At 35.2% G+C, this 8,450-nt stretch overlaps 1 long non-coding RNA gene across 2 annotated transcripts; it reads left to right on the forward strand.

Annotated features, from left to right (window-relative positions):
- The first annotated feature begins 3,535 nt into the window (after positions 1–3,535).
- On the forward strand, positions 3,536–6,154 carry LOC125665205 (uncharacterized). 2 transcript variants are annotated; one of them, XR_008799385.1, is made up of 3 exons: positions 3,536–5,250; positions 5,407–5,496; positions 5,910–6,154. It is a non-coding gene; the product is annotated as an uncharacterized LOC125665205 (long non-coding RNA). The 2 variants fall into 2 exon arrangements; XR_008799386.1 differs by having other exon boundaries at positions 3,536–4,648; positions 4,727–5,496.
- Positions 6,155–8,450: the final 2,296 nt, after the last annotated feature.

Here is an 8,450-nt window from a genome sequence, read left to right on the forward strand (position 1 = left end):
ACACGTAACCCCCCCCCCCCTGCTAAGTTATACGGCAGGCCAGGAGATAATTACATGATCTGTTTTGACATAACCATTCGGTTATACGACAGGGAGATATTTATTTGATTTGTTATTACTCATTTCCGCAGTTCTACGGAATGTTCGGTTGTCAGATAGTTACAGCTAAACATCTAGTATAAATTGGAACACCCCCTCTAGAAAAATGTCAAATGTTGTCTCACCCTTCTCTGCGAAAAATTAATCGATCTGCGCAAATTTAACAATATTTATCTAATTTAGATTCCATCACAGCCTCTACATGTAACATGTAACAAAATATCACTAGATTGAATAAGTATAGTGATCTCGTGAGTATCTAACGTGTAGCAAAATCTCACTAGATTGAATATAGTAATCTCGTGAGTATCTAACATGTAACAAAATTTCACTAGATTGAATAAGTATAGTGATCTGGTGAGTATATAACATGTAACAAAATATCACTAGATTGAATAAGTATAGTAATCTCGTGAGTATCTAACATGTAACAAAATTTCACTAGATTGAATAAGTATAGTGATCTGGTGAGTATATAACATGTAACAAAATTTCACTAGATTGAATAAGTATACCTGTATAGTAATCTCGTGAGTATCTAACATGTAACAAAATTTCACAAGATTGAATAAGTATAGTGGTCTGGTGAGTATCTAACATGTAACAAAATCTCACTAGATTGTATAAGTATAGTGATCTGGTGAGTATATAACATGTAACAAAATTTCACTAGATTGTATAAGTATAGTGGTCTGGTGAGTATCTAACATGTAACAAAATCTCACTAGATTGTATAAGTATAGTGGTAGTTTGCTGTCTACGTCATACATACTTGATATATACAACCATCAGCTAAATGTCAACCCCTAACTTGATATCTCGTGACGCGGACGTTTTTGAAAACATGATATTTCCATACCCGGCCGAAAATAAATATTTTGACTTTAAGAAGCTTTTTCAGAAAATGAACTCTGTGAAAAGGTGGCAACATATACATTTTCTTTGGTTATTAATTAAATTAAACTATATTGAACGGAAATTAAGGTAGATCTATACAAGGCCTTAAATGGACTCAATCATGAAAAAATTGCCTTTACAAGATAACTATACATTCCAGTAATAGATAGACATTGAAAAATATATATGTTGACATGCTATTTTCATTGTTATTGCTTCTCAATAGTAAGAACCCCATCAACATTAAGGAAAATGCACTCCTCCTTCTTTATTTTTCTTTTTAATTATTATTTTCCCAAACAAATGGGTTGTAATAAGCAACATAGACTATATACCCTTTATTTAATGATATGTAATCATTTATTCTAATGAATTGGAATAAATATTTTCACAATGTATACTTTGTGAGCCCAAACATGTTAAAGGAAATACTGTAGGAAATTCCATTTGACGTCAATATTGGTCTTTTCCCTAATTTTTATGGACTAAACCTTGAATTAATTGTTTTTGATTTACAGATTATTATCTTAGAATAAGGATTTGAGTAAGAAACTCATATATTGACGTATTATTTTAGAAGCTATCAGCTCTACAACAAGTACACCCCCCCCCCCCTTAAAATCTTGAAAAATTATACATTATCATATTTTCGTAAGACATGTGAAGTTTGAGCACATTTACAACCTTGAATAATAATTTAAAGTATGCTAAACTATATCTATTATAAGATACATGTGGTTTACAATTAAATTTTACATTTAATCTGAAAAAATATTCTAGAGAGGCTTTGCACAATGTAAATGTAAAACGAAAGTAACAAACTGAATTTTGATGATTTTACTTATATGATAAATGTATACGTGTAATGTGTGATATATCTTATATCCTGAGACAAAGTTTTATATGAATCTCTACAGATCATGAAATCATTTACATGTACATAAATTGGATATACAGTGGCGGATCCAGAAATTGTGGTTACGGGGGGCGCCACTTTATGAGGCAGTGGATCTAGGTCGAAGCCCTGGTGGGGGTCCAGGGGCGAAGCCCCGCCCCGCCTCCTCCCCCAGAAGCTTCTGCATTTTACAGATTTTATGGGGCTTAAAATATTTCTCCTGTTAAGTCATTTGTACTATTTTCTATCATTTTAATAAGGTGAAATTAATAAATGACCCAAATTTTAAGGGTTTTTGGAAAAAATTAAGTTCTCCCAATAAAGTAATTCAAGAAATCAAAGGATTTTGTCATTTATTTCTCCAGGAGTGAAAGAAATTATTGTTTCTTTTATTGTTTAGAACATTTTCCGAAACAAGATCCCGCGATTTACCTTAAATTTGAAAATTTTAGGGGGGGGGGGGCGCCAGCTGCGCCCCCCTCTAAATCCGCCACTGATATATATATATACGTCGATCTAAGTAGATGCAATCTCAATAGGGAACTAACAGATGCCGCCCCAATAATTTTGAAAAAAGAGAGAGGATGAGGAAAAAATGACAAATTCTTGACGGTCGGTGAAATAAAACAAATTATTTGCAGCTGATCTTTGAAACTTGTGTCAATATCTGCAACATTGTGGCAGCGAACACAACTACGATATCTGTGGTCACTGAAGCAGCAAAATGTGAACTTTTCTTTTTTACACGAGCGTACCATGTATTTGTTGATGATAATTTGGAACCTATTCTAACCCGGATCCTCACAAAAGAAATATTATCATGATGTTCGTGAAAATCTGAATTGGTCTGACCCCCCCCCCCCCCCCCCCCCCATCTGTCTCCCCCACTTTCTGATGCCCCGCAATTCCATAAGTTGAACATTCGGATCATAGTAAAACTTTTACATACATAAATAGTCAGTGTACACTGAACGCCTCACGGACATGTACAATGTAATTGACGACACACCCTTATCCACCAAATTGTTGTTTGTTCTCCAACCGATTTTTTTTCTAAAGCTATAATCATCTTTATCTCCCTCCTTTCAAAAAAACACACACACCACAAAATCTCAACTTAAGATTTGATTGATAAGAAAATAAGAACACCCAGGAAGGAATTAATATCGGATATTCATATCTCGTATCGCCATGTAAAAATCAAATGGATATCGTTAAAATATCACATTTCGGAAAACGGAAGCATGGTTCCGCATTTACATAATTTCATTGTGTCGTAGGCCGTGTATAGGTCTACTTTGATAAAGTTTTTCCACTTTTAACCATTAATATTGATAAGTCACATGAGGATGGACCTACCTTAAATATTCTTTTAATACATATAAAATGATAACATGATATACTTCAATCAGATTTCCATATAATAACATTAGGAAACCACAGAACATACGGGATTTTCGTTTATTAAAGTATAACAAAAGAACGCGTTGTTGAAAAAAAAAAAATAGCTGTGCGTTAAAACTTCACAAGCTTGATATGTACAGGTTTTTCGTTTACTTGGTATATACAACTTATTCGTTTACTTGGTATGTACAAGTTTTTCGTTTCTTGGTATGTACAAGATTTTCGTTTACTTGGTATGTACAAGATTTTCGTTTACTTGGTATGTACAAGATTTTCGTATACTTGGTATGTACAAGTTTTTCGTTTACTTGGTATGTACAAGATTTTCGTTTACTTGGTATGTACAAGATTTTCGTATACTTGGTATGTACAAGATTTTCGTTTACTTGGTATGTACAAGATTTTCGTATACTTGGTATGTACAAGATTTTCGTATACTTGGTATGTACAAGATTTTCGTATACTTGGTATGTACAAGATTTTCGTTTACTTGGTATGTACAAGATTTTCGTTTCTGGGTATGTACAAGATTTTCGTTTACTTGGTCCATGTATATACAAGTATACATTTATTTGGTCTGTAGAATTAAAAGTTTTACTTGATAAGTGCAAGGTATAAATGTTCTCGGTATATATGTGACATATAATTGCTTGGTATATGTACAAGTTATACGTTTATTTGATATGCACAAGTTTTAGGTTTTAGGTTTACTCGATGTGCGCGCATTTTGTACGTCTGGAGAGAAGAGGAAGGATCACGTGATTTCTATTTTTATTGAACTGATAACAATGGCAGCAATCATCACAACTGAACGTTTTACAGACTGGGAAGTATTAAATATTCTATTGTTCTTTCTAATATCGTAGTTTGACAATTCATGAGATCAGAAAATGGGGGTAAGAGGAACTGATAATTGAGATTTACACATTAAGGTTTGTACAACTTTTCTTCATTCTTTGATGTACATTCTGAAGGGAATATTTGAAACATAATTGTTATCTAAATAATGAATGATTATTTCTTCGTATATATTGTGCTAATATCACTGACCGGGAAGTATTATCCAACGCATATATTTACATTACAAAAATGTCAATGCTTTGTAATTTACTGCTCACAATTTGCATGCAAGTAATTTTGGCAGAACATCAACAGTTAGCTCATTTTACTAAAGAGGGTTTTTTAATCGGAGAGAGAGAGAGATTCCTCTTTCTCTCTACCCCTTTCTATGTGTAATGTTAAATCCCTGTTTTCCCCATTGGGGTTGGTGGATGGAGATCAGATATGGACTGATGTCTGTCATCCGTTAAACACTTTATCAGTCGGAGGAACAACCAGACAGTCTTTATCCAGGTAAGGAAGGTTGTGCATAATGGTACTTACTTACATTGCATACTTCTCTACTCTAGTTTTATTGATTTAATTCAACAGAATACGTGGACTTAACACAGAACACACACCCTCACCAGAGAATACGTGGACTTATCACTGAGCACATACCCTCACCAGAGAATACGTGGACTTATCACTGAGCACATACCCTCACCAGAGAATACGTGGACTTATCACTGAGCACATACCCTCACCAGAGAATACGTGGACTTATCACTGAGCACACACCCTCACCAGATAATATGTGGACTTAACACAGAACACACACCCTCACCAGATAATACGTGGACTTAACACAGAACACACACCCTCACCAGATAATACGTGGATTTAACACAGAACACACACCCTCACCAGATAATACGTGGACTTAACACAGAACACACACCCTCACCAGAGAATACGTAGATTTATCACTGAGCATATACCCTCACCAGATAATACGTGGACTTAACACTGAGCACACATCCTCACCAGATAATATGTGGGCTTAAGAACTTGTTAAAACTGCTGTGTAGAAGGTTGAGATAGTTGTTGCTGTCAACCTCTCGTAGCTATATGGGGTAGGGGTATAATTTCAGGCCTACTAACTGAATATCTGCATGGAAATACAAATTTATGGTTGAATATATTATATAACATTCTATCATTTCATTTTGATTGAATGCATTAATGATTAGATTTGTAATCGATACATTGAATGTTGGAATACATTACAGGATGTATGTAGGCCAAAGTCAGATCCACACGAAATCAGCCCAAGCTAGGGACGGACACAGATTTTGTACACTCGATTTAAAATGCATGAGGTATTGAGAAGACAAATGTTGCCATACATTAAATACCCCTTCCACCTACCTGTGATCACGTGTTAAAATATTATCCATATTCATTTGATTCGGTTTTCATATTTTGTGTTACTACAGATCTTACCATTGTTGACGCTTCAATATCTGATACTTTTTGCGCGTCATTTACAGTATCATTACTCTATCAGAGCACACTGCAGGATAAAGAATTTCATAGAGTGACACGTCCTAAAATATGCATGCATTTTGATGTAACTTTTAAAAATGGACACTCATTAAAATACGTAAGCATTGATGAAACGCATAACAAAAACATTTCCCACAAATAAATCACTCCTGTAACATCTGATTGCTAGCTATCAATCTCAATTTCTATGAACAATAATTTTACTCTTAAAGCTTATTCTTTATAGTGTAGCCTGTTTGGAAGCACGGGTAGAACCGGAACAAGGCTACTGTTTACACCGTTCCGGAGTACAGATCGGGGCCGATTTGTCGAGGAATCAGTCTATATAACGATACTCGGATTACCGATTGATTGAATATTGTTTAACGTCCCTCTAGAATATTTCACTCATATGGAGACGTCACCATTGCCCGTAAAGGACTGCAGAGTTTAGGCCTCTGCTACATCTGCTGTGACACGGGACCTCGGGGTTTTTTTTGGGGGGGGGGGGGGGTTTGGTCCCATCCGAAGAACCGCCTTATTTAGTCGCCTCGTACAACACGCAAAAGGTACTGAGGACAAATTCTAACCCGGATCCCCACGGGACTCAGGACGATATACTGGGGAGTGTATACAAATCACCAGTCTATGTAACGATACACTGTATACCAAACGTCATTGCAAGACTGGGAATAATGTGTTCTGATATGTTGTAACCCTCAAGCGAGAAATTGACGATTTGTTTGGATTTCAGATTCTATTTTGTTATGGATTGGTTCATATATATATATATATTTTACATTTGTTAACTATCAACTGCATTTTCTCGTGTACTTCCTGTATGCGTTGTGATTTTCTTGACGATATTTAATGCTTTTAAAAAGAGAAGACTCTGAGTGGTCAGCCACGGTTAATATAAAACTACCACACCTGTGCACACTTAGGATATTTTTAATAACCACTGAGATTTAACACAACGCAAAATACCACGCAGTTGACTACGATACGGAACAGTCTACTGTCATTGGAAAAATACATAATGAAAACTGTTTCCATTCACAAAATAAAATATTTTCGATCTTTATCTTCGTTATTGTAATCACAGGCGGTGAACATGATGCATTTGTACATTTTGAAATTTGAATGCTGAACGTTGATGTCATAATAAACATTTGTAAAAGAAAAATTAGTTTAGTGGGCAATATCTCCTGAACTTTTTAAGTTATGGCTTTCATATTTTGTATATAGAAGCTATCTTATTTGATGCCATGGTATGTGGTCTTGTGAACTTCACACAAGTCTTAAAACTTTAACCAAAACTGGAACCTTGCTCATACCTTTTGTAACCCTTTTTGTCTTTAGAAATCAAATCCAAGTTAATTTTCCAACTTTTATTACAAGTACAGAGTTTACCAACAACTGTACCAGTAGGTCGACTGTAGATGCCATATGTATGAATTTCAAACCTGCCATTTTATTTTAAGCTCTGTATGTTTATGAAATCCATTAATTTATAGCTCAAATATGTCATCTCTAACTCTTTCTGCTTCTCTTTTTTTCTTTTCTCTTAATTTCTCTTCTCTCAAAGCACAAAATACATGAGTATTTATATTATTTTCCAAAGACAAACAATTCCGCTTGACTCTGTACGCCTAAGACACTTAGAAGTAAACAAATTCCAATGTTCTTGCTTAACAGACATTTACGGTGCCAGAGCAATAGAACTGTCCATCGTTGTCAGTGGCGTGGCTTCCATTGAGGCAACCGAGGCAGCTGCCTCGGTAAAAAAAAAAAAAAAAACCCCACCTTTTACGTTGTTAAAATGTCGATAGCTTCTGGGGGCGCAGCCCCCCAGACCCCCTGCCTCGGTAATATTCGAACCCAAGCTACGCCTATGGTTGTGCTAAAAATACAGGTACAAAGGTTGTAAAACTTTGCTGACAATTTGTTAATGAAGTAGTGATTTCAATACACGGTATCACTACATGTGAGGTTATGATTACAACAGTTGCTTACAGAGCAATTACAAAGTGAGATTCCCAATTTTCCGCATCTCCTCACCTATAGATAGAGTTGTCAAAACAACAATAACCCAAGCAAAGGTACAATGACTGATAGTTGAGAAAAACAAAACAAGCGTCCCTGTAGATCGTCATCTGGTTAGGCTTTGTTGTGTAAGTGATATCGTTCTAATATTTCATATCTGCATTCCTTGTGACAAACCCTTTGTTTTTATCCCAGTTTTACCGTATTAGCTCACCTGAGCTGAAAGTGCAAGGAAGCTTTTCCGATCACCAGTTGTCAGTTTGTCCGTCTTTCTGTATACTTCTTTCACATTTTCATCATTTTTCTTCTCTACTACCACTATGCCAATTCAATATTCATTGTTGTGTGGATTCAAGGTTTTTGTGTGTGTAAAAAAACTCAAATTATTCTCCCTTCGGTTACATTAAATCAGAATGATAATAAATGTATACAGAAAAAAATCTTCTGAAATTGTTTCTTCTCCAGAACAGCAAGGTCATTTCAGTCTTATTTGTATGGAGGTATTCCAATGTTTTGTGAGTTCAAGGTCACTAATGTCGTGACCCTTTTGTTTTTCGTTGGGACGGCAATATTTTTGATGGAAATAAAAATTGTTATTATATACTTTCAATTTCATCTCTTCTTTTTTCTTTAAAAGTTTGCGGGCATATATCACACGATATATGCCCGCAAACATTCCGGCCCGCAAACATTACGTCACAATCAAATTTCTACGCCGTTAATTTTCAAATTTTTCGTCTTT

The sequence above is a fragment of the Ostrea edulis genome, chromosome 10 (genome assembly GCF_947568905.1).
Source record: "Ostrea edulis chromosome 10, xbOstEdul1.1, whole genome shotgun sequence".
NCBI lineage: Eukaryota > Metazoa > Mollusca > Bivalvia > Ostreida > Ostreidae > Ostrea > Ostrea edulis.